The sequence below is a fragment of the Papio anubis genome, chromosome 14, assembly GCF_008728515.1.
Source record: "Papio anubis isolate 15944 chromosome 14, Panubis1.0, whole genome shotgun sequence".
Lineage (NCBI taxonomy): Eukaryota > Metazoa > Chordata > Mammalia > Primates > Cercopithecidae > Papio > Papio anubis.
Genome location: NC_044989.1, coordinates 91,089,927 through 91,100,844, shown reverse-complemented (window position 1 = coordinate 91,100,844; position 10,918 = coordinate 91,089,927).

Genomic DNA, 10,918 nt, shown 5'->3' with positions numbered 1-10,918 from the left:
CAGCCCCACCCACCTCGCACATGCGCCGAGCCGCCCTCCGCGACTCTGGGCAAGCCCGCTCCCTCCCTGCCATCTTCGCCTCGGCTCTGCGCAGGCGCCGCCGTTGTTGCCCTTCCGTAGGCTTTTTCGTCCATTACCTCGGATAGTAGACTTTAATTTAATTAAATTAATTAATTTGTTATTTATTTATTTATTTTGAGACAGAGTCTAGCTCTGTCGTCCGGGCTGGAGTGCAGTGGCATGATCTCGGCTCACTGCAACCTCCGCCTCCCTGGTTCAAGCAAGTCTCCTGAGTAGTTGGGATTACAGGTGCGTGCTACTACGCCCGGCTAATTTTTGTATTTTTAGTAGACACGGGGTTTCGCCATGTTGGTCATATTTTTAGTAGAGACGGAGTTTCACCATGTTGGCCAGGATGGTCTCGATTTCTTGACCTCGTGATCCGCCCGCCCCGGCCTTCCAAAGTGCTGGGATTACAGGCCTAAGCCACCCCGTCCGGCCCCAGCCCAGAATTTTAAAAATGATTTGTTAGGATTCTGCTTTCACCTTGGTGAAAACTGTTCCATCAAAATCACAGTATTTCTAAGGGATGGTAGTAACAGCTAACATTTATCTGAGCACTCCACTACTATTCCTTAGAAATAGCGTTTCATATGTTAGCTAACTTAATCCTCACAACAGCCCTGTAAAAGATGTTCTATTACCATCCACATTTTTGAAATGAATAAGCAGATATGTAGTCTGGTAATGTAACTTGTAGGGTCTCTACAATTGAATGGGATTAAAAGGAATACACAAGTAACCTCAAGACCGAAAAGTCCATTAAAAAGTACCAAATACTAAGAGGATTCAGAAGAGGGAAAAAATTGCATCCAGTTGGGAAGGCTTCTTGAGAAGGGAGTATTTGGGCTGGGTCTTGAGATATTTCCATAGGAAAAGATGAAGTTAAGGGTAAATGGACATTCCAAGTAGAGAGAATTGTATTAAGGCAGGAAAACAGAGCATGCTGTTGCAGAACGGGGAATTGCTCAGTTTTGCTCAGTGTAATACCATTTAAGCCAATAGCAGAAAGGAAGGCGCAAACCCTAGGTTGGGCCAGTGATAGAGAACCTGACTTGCTTCTGAATCAGGACATGAATCAGGATCCCTCTACCAATTAGTGAAGGGAACTATTTGAAGCCAGACATCTTCCCTGGGGAAATTCTACTTTCCCGTGTTGTTTGTGTTATGTTATACAATCACCTATGGAACATGAATCATTACTAAAAATGGAGAGAAAAAATGAAGTAAGGAAATGAAAACTAGAATTACTCCCTCTTTAGCAGGAAGCACTATTATAGAACTCAAATGGTTACCATACACATTTTTTTATATAAAATGTCCAGCATACAGCAAAAGATAACCAGACACAAATGAAAATTCGATTAGCAGGTAAAAAGCAGCTAAAACATCTGACCTGCAAAGGCATCAGACACTAGCATTTTCAGACAAAGACTATAGAAAAGGCTACATATGTTTGTGTTAGATTGATGCCAAAAATGGCCCCAAATTCTCCAACTTTTCCTGTATCCATGTCCTTTGCGGTGTGACTTTGCAGCTCCTCCCACAAAGAGGTAGGATCTGTTTCACCTCCTCTTTAATCTAAGTTGACTTTGCCTGATAGAACAGCTTGTTTTAGCTAGTAGAATGCAGAAGTGGCCTGCCAATACCAAGCCAAGGCCCCAAGAGGCTTTGTATGTGTCTGCTCTCTCTTCTATGCCTGCTTTCTTCAGGACAATAAGTTCGGGCTACCCTGCTGACGATAAGGGAGAGACATGTGGAAGATAAGGCAAATGGAGGAGAGCAAAAACACCCAGTCAACAGCTAGCAAAACCCTAAAAGCAAAGCCTCCTAGGCAGCATACAGCTGAGCACACACATGATGAAGTCCTGCAGAGAACTGAAGACTCTCAGATGATCCCAGTCCAAATGACTAACCCACATTAATTGTGAGCTAAATAAATGGTTCCTGTTTTAAGTCACTAAGTTTTTAAGTAGTTTACTATATGGTAATATCTAACTAATAAAAAAGAAACTATAAAAAATGTCATAGAGGAACTGGGGAGAAGTAACCAAGTAGACCGTCTAGAAATAAAAAATATAATCCTGAAATTTTAAAAAATCAGTGGATGGGGCCGGGCGCAGTGGCTCACACCTGTAATCCCAGCACTTTGGGAGGCCAACGTCGGTGGATCACGAGGTCAAGATACAGCGACCATCCTGCCAACATGGTGAAACCCCGTCTCTACTAAAAATACAAAAATTAGCTGGGCAGGATGGCGCGCACCTGTAGTCCCAGCTACTCGGGAGTCTGAGGCGGGATAATCGCTTGAACCTGGAAGGCAGAGGTTGCAGTGAGCCGAAATCGCGCCACTGCACTCCAGCCTGGCGACAGAGTGAGACTCCGTCTAAAAAAAAACCAAAAAAACAAAATCAGTGGATGGTGTGGTCATATTAAAATGTGTTCAAAAATTCCTTAACACTTCTCCCTGCAAAAGGTGGAGACTTAGTCCCCTCTTCTTTAATGTGGATAGGGTTTACTGATTTATTTCTAACAAATACAATGTGGCAAAATTGATGATGCATGATTTGTGAGGTCATAAGAAGACATTGTAGTTTCTGCCTTATTCTTTTGAATCATCTGCATGAAGGGAAGTCAGTCACCATGTCATGAATCACTCAGGCGCCTGTGGAGAGCCAGCCATGTGGGTGAGGTACCTTGGAAACAGATCTCCCAGCACTAAGCAAGCCGGAAGACATCTTGACAGCAATCCCATGAGAAACTGTGGGACAGAACCACCCAGCTAAGCAGCTCACAGATTCATGACCCACAGAGGATATAAGAAGATCAATGTTGGGCCAGTTGTGGCGTCTCACGCCTGTAATCCCAGCACTTTGGGAGGCTGAGGCAGGTGGATCACCTCGAGTCAGGAGTTTGAGACCAGCCTGGCCAACACGGTGAAACCCCATCTCTACTAGAAATACAAAATTAGCTGGGCGTGGTGGCGCAAGCCTGTAGTCCCAGCTACTTGGGAGGCTGAGGCAGGAGAATCGCTTGAACCCGGGAGGTGGAGTTTGCAGTGAGCCTAGATCATGCCATTGCACTCCATGGACAACAAGAGTGAAACTCCATCTCAAAAAAAGAAAATAATAAAGAAGATCAATGTTTTTTTTTTTTTAACCACAAAGTTTTAGGCTAATTTGCTATCCTGTATAGCAATAGATAAGTGAAATTCCCTATTATTATAAAGCAGCTGGCCTAAACATAAAATTATCATATGACCCAGCAATTCCACTCCTAGGTATATACCCAAAAGAATTGAAAACAGGGACTGAAACATATATTTGTACATTCATGTTAATTGCAGCATTATTCACAATAGACAAAAGGTAGAAACAAACCAAGTGTGCATCCACTGATTAATGGATAAATAAAATGTGATACACACATAGGATATTATTTACCCATAAAAAGGAATGATGCTCTGATACATGCTGTCAGAACTGAATTTTGTATCCTGGCTGAACTTTGAAAATGGTATGCTAAGTTAAATAAGTCAGGCACAAAAGGACAAATATTGTATGATTCCACTTATACGAAATATGTAGAATAAAGAATTGTATAGAGACAGACAGTAGATTAGAGGTTACCAGGGACTGAGGGGGTGAAACGGGGAATTGTTGCTTAAAAGTGACAGAATTTCTGTTTGAGGTGATGGGAAAGTTTGGAAATACATAATGGTGATGGTTGCACAACAATGTGAATGTAACTAATGTCATTGAATTATACACTTAAAAATGGCTAGTTGCTCACTCCTGTAATCCCAGTACTTTGGGAGGCCAAGGTGGGTGGATCATCTGAGGTCAGGAGTTCAAGACCAGCCTGACCAACATGATGAAACCCCGTCTCTACTAACAATCCAAAAATTAGCCAGGCAGGGTGGCAGGCGCCTGTAATCCCAGCTACTCGGGAGGCTGAGGCAGGAAAATCACTTAAACCTGAGAGGTGGAGGTGAGTAGGTGGTAGTGAGCCGAGATGGCGCCATTGCACTCCAGCCTGGGTGACAGAGTGAGACAGCGTGAGAGTCCCTCTCAAAAAAAAAAAAAAAAAGGGGGTTGAAATGGCAAATTTTATATTTCTTTTACCAAAATAAAATAAAGCAGCTGACATGTTAAAATGGTGAAATGGCCTGTGATAACTCAGTTCCAGTATGAGCTAGGTATAATACCTCATGAGTTTGTGCTATAAATCAGCAATCACCAATACGTGGTGCTGTTTCTCCCATAGCCAGGAGACATGGGGTCTGGGAATCAAAGCTTGCAAGTGGGAGTAGATCCTCTCTGTATTATTCCTAGTGATGCCCTAGAATAATGTTTGCTTCCTATCTCCACAACTTTGGGCTCTGCTGGTTTAGAGCAGACTTTTTCAACCTCAACATTATTGTCATTTCGGCCTGGATGTTTGGGAACAGTCTTGCGCACTGTAGGAAGCTTGGCAGCATCCCTGGCCTCTACCGCTAGATGTCAGTAGCGGCTGTTCCCCAGTTGTGGCAACCCAAAATGTCTCCAGACATTACCAAGTGTCCTCTTAGGGGAGCAAAATCTTCCTCACTTGAGAACCACCGGTGTAGAGTTAATCCCGAAAGTAGGAATGTTTGCCTCAAGGAGCATGACAATGAGTCCATTAAACTTGAGGTTGAGACTGCCGTTTGGCCACCTCGGGCTCCTCATGCCAGGGAATTAACAGGTAAAGAAGGGGCTTATTGTATTGGCAGGGGTGATTAATCCTAACTAACAAGTTATCCTGACTACACAGTGAAGTTAAGGAAGAGTATGTCTAGAATGCAGGTGATTTCCCGGGCAGGGGACTAAGTAATCCTACGTTCCATGATTGAAGTTAATAGAAAACAACACCACTACAGGCAGCGCTGAAAGTGCCCCAAACCCTTCAGGCAAACCACCTGTTATCGGAAGGAGGGTACTTGAGTGTAAGTTGTGGTGGTCCTTGGTATTTTCAACAAAGAATTAGACAAAACTCACAAAGTAACAAAGGAATGAAACACAGGAACGAAGCAGCAAAAGCAGGAATGCATAAAAGCGAGAAAGCATTCCCCAGCGTGGGAATGGGCCAGAGCAAGCAGCTCAAGGGCCCAGTTGCAAAGTTTTCTGGGTTTTAAGTACTCCTTTTGAGGTGCCTATAGATGAAGGATATGGTCTCTGGCTAATCAAAGGCTGAGGTGTATTGGCACCCTATGCAAATGAAGCGATAGTCCCTACTAGGCCCTCGGCCAATCCAGGGCACTTTCCTTTTCCATCTGAGATGTGGTAGAGGGGAGAGAGTTGTAGGGAGAGTAGCCTTTGATCCTTTGCTACTCTGGTGTGAGGAGATGCGGGGGCGGGGCAGGGTTCCTTTTGGTTCAGCTTTAGGATATTTACAGTAATTGGCCTTAGGGTCCCTTCCCCCAGACCCAGGTGTTTTCCTTTTGATCCAGCTTTGGGAAGTCAGAGTGAATTGGCCTCAGATTCCCTGCCCCCAGACCTTGGTGTTTTTCCTTGATTCAGCACGAATTGGCCTTAAGTTCCCTGCCTCCAGACCCTATTCTCCTGCCTCACACCCATCAAGGAGTCAAGACCAGCTTGGGAGAGTAAAGAGAACATGGCAAAGGGTAGGAGCAGAAGGTGGTTGTACAAATATCAGCTGCAACTGATACAGGAGCTTAAAAGAAATTGTTTAGGCTGTAAATGAGGGTAAGAGAGTCCTCAGTAAGGTTTCCCTTTTAATAAAAAAGCAGCTTCAAAATAATTTCTTTTCTAACAAAGAGCAGCCTGAAAAATCAAGCGGCAGACATAGAAAAGCAAGCTAGAACCTTGCAGAGGTAAATGCCGGCAGCTGTGCCAATAGAAAAGGGCTACCTAGGAGCCAGGCATATCCAACATGGAGGCTGCATCTTTCCTTTTCTTTGTCACCACATGTATAGTCAGGGAACAGGCAACATGGCGCCAGCCACGTAGCAAACTCATCTGCATAATCAAAGATTAGGGTGAGGTTGCTAGCTTCTTCAAGCACCATATAAATGGCACACCTGGTCCAACCAATCCTTTGCACCCTGTGTAAATCAGATACCACCTCCTCAAGCTCATCTATAAAACCACATCTGTCTCTGAACCTGGAAATTTTGGGGACCCCTTCCTCTGCACAAGGCAGCTTTTCTCTTTCTTTCACCTATGAAACTTCTGCTCTTAAACTCAGTCCTTGTGTGTCTGCATCCTTGATTTCCTTGGCATGAGACAATGAACCTCAGGAATTACCCCAAACGAATGATGCTGCTTCCCAACTACATGGCCAGTAGCAAAAATGATTGCAATATTTATGAATATATCATTCTTAATTTGATATAAATTTGTGGAAATATGGGTGTAGAAATACACACACATAGACACACACACACACATATATATTTAAAATTTTCCCTTCTACTATTCCCCTACCATCTGACACAAAATATGTTAATAGTAGTTAACTTTATATCTCATTTAAGTTATAGGATATAAAAGGAGGAATGTGACTGAGCTAAAAGAAGAATTCAAAGAAGAATGAACATCACCCAAAAGTGAAAAAGGTATGTTTTGTCCTTTCTTGGGAAAATAGGTAGCATGTTTTTGGTTGAATGGGGGATTGTTGCATCATGTTAGGCTGAGGCATGACTTTGTTATTGCTTTTATCTGAAAACTAAATACGGGTTAAAGAGACATTTATAGGTACCTAGTTAAAAAGTGTATACTTGAACCAGGCACAGTGGCTCACGCCTGTAATCCCAGCACTTTGGGAGGCTGAAGTGGGCGGATCATGAGGTCAGGAGATCGAGACTATCCTGGCCAACATGGTGAAACCCCCTCTCTACTGAAATACAAAAAATTAGCCAGGCATGGTGGCAGGCTCCTGTAGTCCTAGTTACTCAGGAAGCTGAGGCAGGGGAATCGCTTGAACCCGGGAGGCAGAGGTTGCAGTAAGCCGAGATCACTCCACTGCACTCCAGCCTGGTGACAGCGCAAGACTTTGTCTCAAAAAAAAAAGTGTATACTTGGTGATTTTGTAACATGTCATCTTAGCTAGGCTAACCCATGTTTTCCAGGATTCTTATCCTGCATTTTTCTAGTTAGGGTGAACCACAAGATAGATTTTGCATAAAATTTGGGAGGTGGAAGTAAAACAGCAGCCATATTGCTTTTTACATTCGGGAGGTCAGTGAAGGGGCAGAAGATGCTATTGCAACTCATGCACATTGTTGTTTACTGGTTTACCTTGTTAATATGGGACAGCAACAAGACCTCATATAACTCACCCCAGATCTTCCTTCAGATTTTCTAAATTCTGGGCCAAGCATGTCTTTAGTTCCGTGATAAAGGGCTCAAGATTCTCCTGCACAACACCTACATCATTGAAGTAGAACAGACGAAGACACCAATACAGGTTCTGGTTTATGCTCAGGGATTCTAGTTTGTCCTGAATCTCCCCACTTTACATCTAACTTCCCTTCCTGAATATGTGCCTTGCAGATTTTAAAAGTTTTTTAGACAAGGTCTTGCTCCATCAGTGGCAATATTATAGCTCACTGTATTCCCATGGGGTTGTCACTGTGTTGCCCAGACTGGTTTCAAACTCCTGGTCTCAACAATCCTCCTACCTCATCCTCCCAAAGTACTGGGATTACAGGCATAAGCCACTGTGCCTGGCCCCACCCAATATCAGACAAGATCTTTACAGACTGTTTTAAACAGCTCCCACAATTGCACAAGGTCAAATCCCTGTAAATCTGGCTAGCTATCATCTGTCATCTATCTATTTATCTTCTAGTGATTCTGATTATCCGATTAGACTTTCAGTAATAAGATGGCATCAATAGAGTAGACAGGGTTTAAAAGAAAATTGTGAACCGGAAGATAAGTCAGAAGAAATTATCCAGAGTACATCATAGAGAGACTGCCACCCCAAAAAAGGGAAGTTACGGAAGAGATTATTATAAAAATATAAATAATAGATTTAAATGTCTAACATATAACTAATAATAATTATAAGAAGAGAAGAAAAAAAAAGAATGAGGAGGAGGACGTATTTGAAAAGAAAAGACTGGCCAGGTGGTGGTTCATGCCTGTATTCCCAGCACTTTGGGAGACTGACACGGGTGGATCTCTTGAGGTCAGGAGTTCAAGACCAGCCTGGCCAACATGGTGAAACACTGTCTCTACTAAAAATACAAAATAGCCAGGAGTGGGGGCTCACACCTGTAATTCCAGCTACTTGGGAGGCTGAGGCAGGAGAATCACTTGAACCCAGGAGGTGGAGGTTGCAGTGAGCCAAGATTGTGCCACTACACTGCAGCCTGGGTGACAGAGCAAGACTCTGTCTCAAAAAAAAAAAAGAAAAAAAAAAAAGAAAAAAAAAAAAAGAAAGAAAGAAAAGAAAAGGCTGAGACTTTTCCAAATTGTTGAAATTCACCAATTTACAGATCAATACATTAAACAAATACTAGGCAGGATAATTAAAAGAAATCCGGACTAAGACACACCATACTGAAACTACAGAAAAGCAGAGAAAATATGTAAAATAGCCACAGAAAAGTTTTAAAAGTTTACCTTCAGAATAATGACAATTAGACTGCCAGCTGTCTTCACAGCAGCAACAAGGGAATCCAAAAGACAATAAAATTGTATCTTCAATAAATTGAAAGAAAATAAAACTTGCGAACTAGAATTCTATACCTTGAAACTATATTATTCAAAAATGGAGGTGATCTATAAGATATATTTAGGAAAACAAAAACAGAGAGGTCACTATGAGCAAATTAGGAGAATTCTGAATAAATTTAGAAATTAGAAAGAATGAATTTGATAGCAGCAAATCTTAGGTGAAAGGTTTGAGTTATAAGAAAAAAATGGAGAATGAAGAAACTGATCATTCTAAGTAAATATTTAGTGAGTAGAACAATATTACTAAGGTATTTGGTGGTTAAAATGTATATATATTGGGATTTCTGGTTCTGGGTAACATAGTAAAGGCACACTATATCCCCTGAATATAGGTTTACCTAGATAGGATGCATGGAATTGTTTGAAGACTCTAGAAAATAATTAAAGGAGGTGTATTGGTGATGAAGATGAGAATTCAAAGTACCACTGAAATAGTGTTAAGGTTTTTTTTTTTTTTTTTTTTTTTTTTTGAGACGGAGTCTTGCTCTGTCGCCTGGGCTGGAGTGCAGTGGCCGGATCTCCGCTCACTGCAAGCTCTGCCTCCCGGGTTTACGCCATTCTCCTGCCTCAGCCTCCCAACTAGCTGGGACTACAGGCGCCCACCACCTCGCCTGGCTAGTTTTTTGTATTTTTTAGTAGAGACTAGTGTTAAGTTTTTAATTTTCTTTTTTCTGTGGTCCTCCTGCCACCAAGCCCAGACATAGGTACAATTGCAAACGTGTGCAGAAGTGGGGCTAACTGAAGCTCAAGCTTTCTGGTTGGACAACCAAAAACTAAAGCTCCAGGGACCTGAAAAATTTCTAGGAGACCATAATGAAGAAGGGGCCTAGAAAAGTGACATCATAAATTTCTGAACCCCTGGGCTTACCACTGAGTTGTGCATGCATGGATGTGATCACAGTTGGCATGCCAAAGACTTTTGAGAGTTGAATAGACATAATTCATCCATGTCCTGACTGGTCCCTGGTAGTACAGATCTAAGATTCAAATAGCATTGCAAAGGCATTCAGTTGAACAGGCACTGGAATCGCAGTGGGTAGAAATCGAGGCTTGAACCTAACCAGGTCTATTACCTATAAAAACAAAAACATAAACATTCTGCATAAGATTTAACTAAGATCCAGAGGCTTTATAGCATATTATTATTCCTAATCTCCAGGATACAATTCAAACATATTTGGCATACGAAGAACCAGGAAAATCTCAAATTGCCTGGGAAAAGACAATCAACAAATGCCAAAGCTGTGATGACTTATATGTTGGAATTATCTGACAGACTTTGAAACAGCTCTTTATAAAAATGCTACACTAAATGCCCTTGAAACAAATGGAAAAAGTAGAGCATCTCAGTAAAAAAAGAGAAGACATAAAGAAGAACCAAATGGAATTTTGAGAACTGAAAAATATAAAAACTAAAATTAAAAACTCAATGAATATTCAAAGACACAATAAATAAATCAAATATGGAATATCCCAAAATGTTAAAGCAGAAAAGAAAAAAAATAGAAGAGCACCAAGAGAATGAATAGAAAAAATGTTAAAGATAGACTTAAAATCAAACATATTAATAAGTACATTGAATGCAAGTGGGATAAATTTACCAAATAAAACAAAGGGGTTGTCAGAATGGATAAATATGATCCAGCTATGTGTTCTCCACAAGAAACTCATTTTATTTTACTTTATTTTATTTTATTTTATTTATTTATTTTTTGAGATGGAGTTTTGCTCTTGTCACCCAGGCTGGAGTGCAGTGGCACAATTTCAGCTCACTGCAACCTCTACCTCTCAAGTTCAAGGGATTCTCCTGTTTCAGCCTCCTGAGTAGCTGGGATTTCAGGCGCACTCCGCCATGCCCGCCTAAGTTTTGTATTTTTAGTAGAGATGAGGTTTCACCATATTAACCAGGCTGGTCTCGAACTCCTGAGCTCAAGTGATCCTCCCACCTCAACCTCCCAAAGTGCTAGGATTACAGGTGTGAACCACCACCCCTGGCAAGAAACTCACTTTAAACATGATATGGGTAAGTTAAAAATAAAGGTTGGCAAAGTACATACTAAGAAACACTAAACCAAAGAAAGCCAAAGTGACTGTATCAAAGTGGACCTTAGAGTAAAAAATTAGCAGAGATA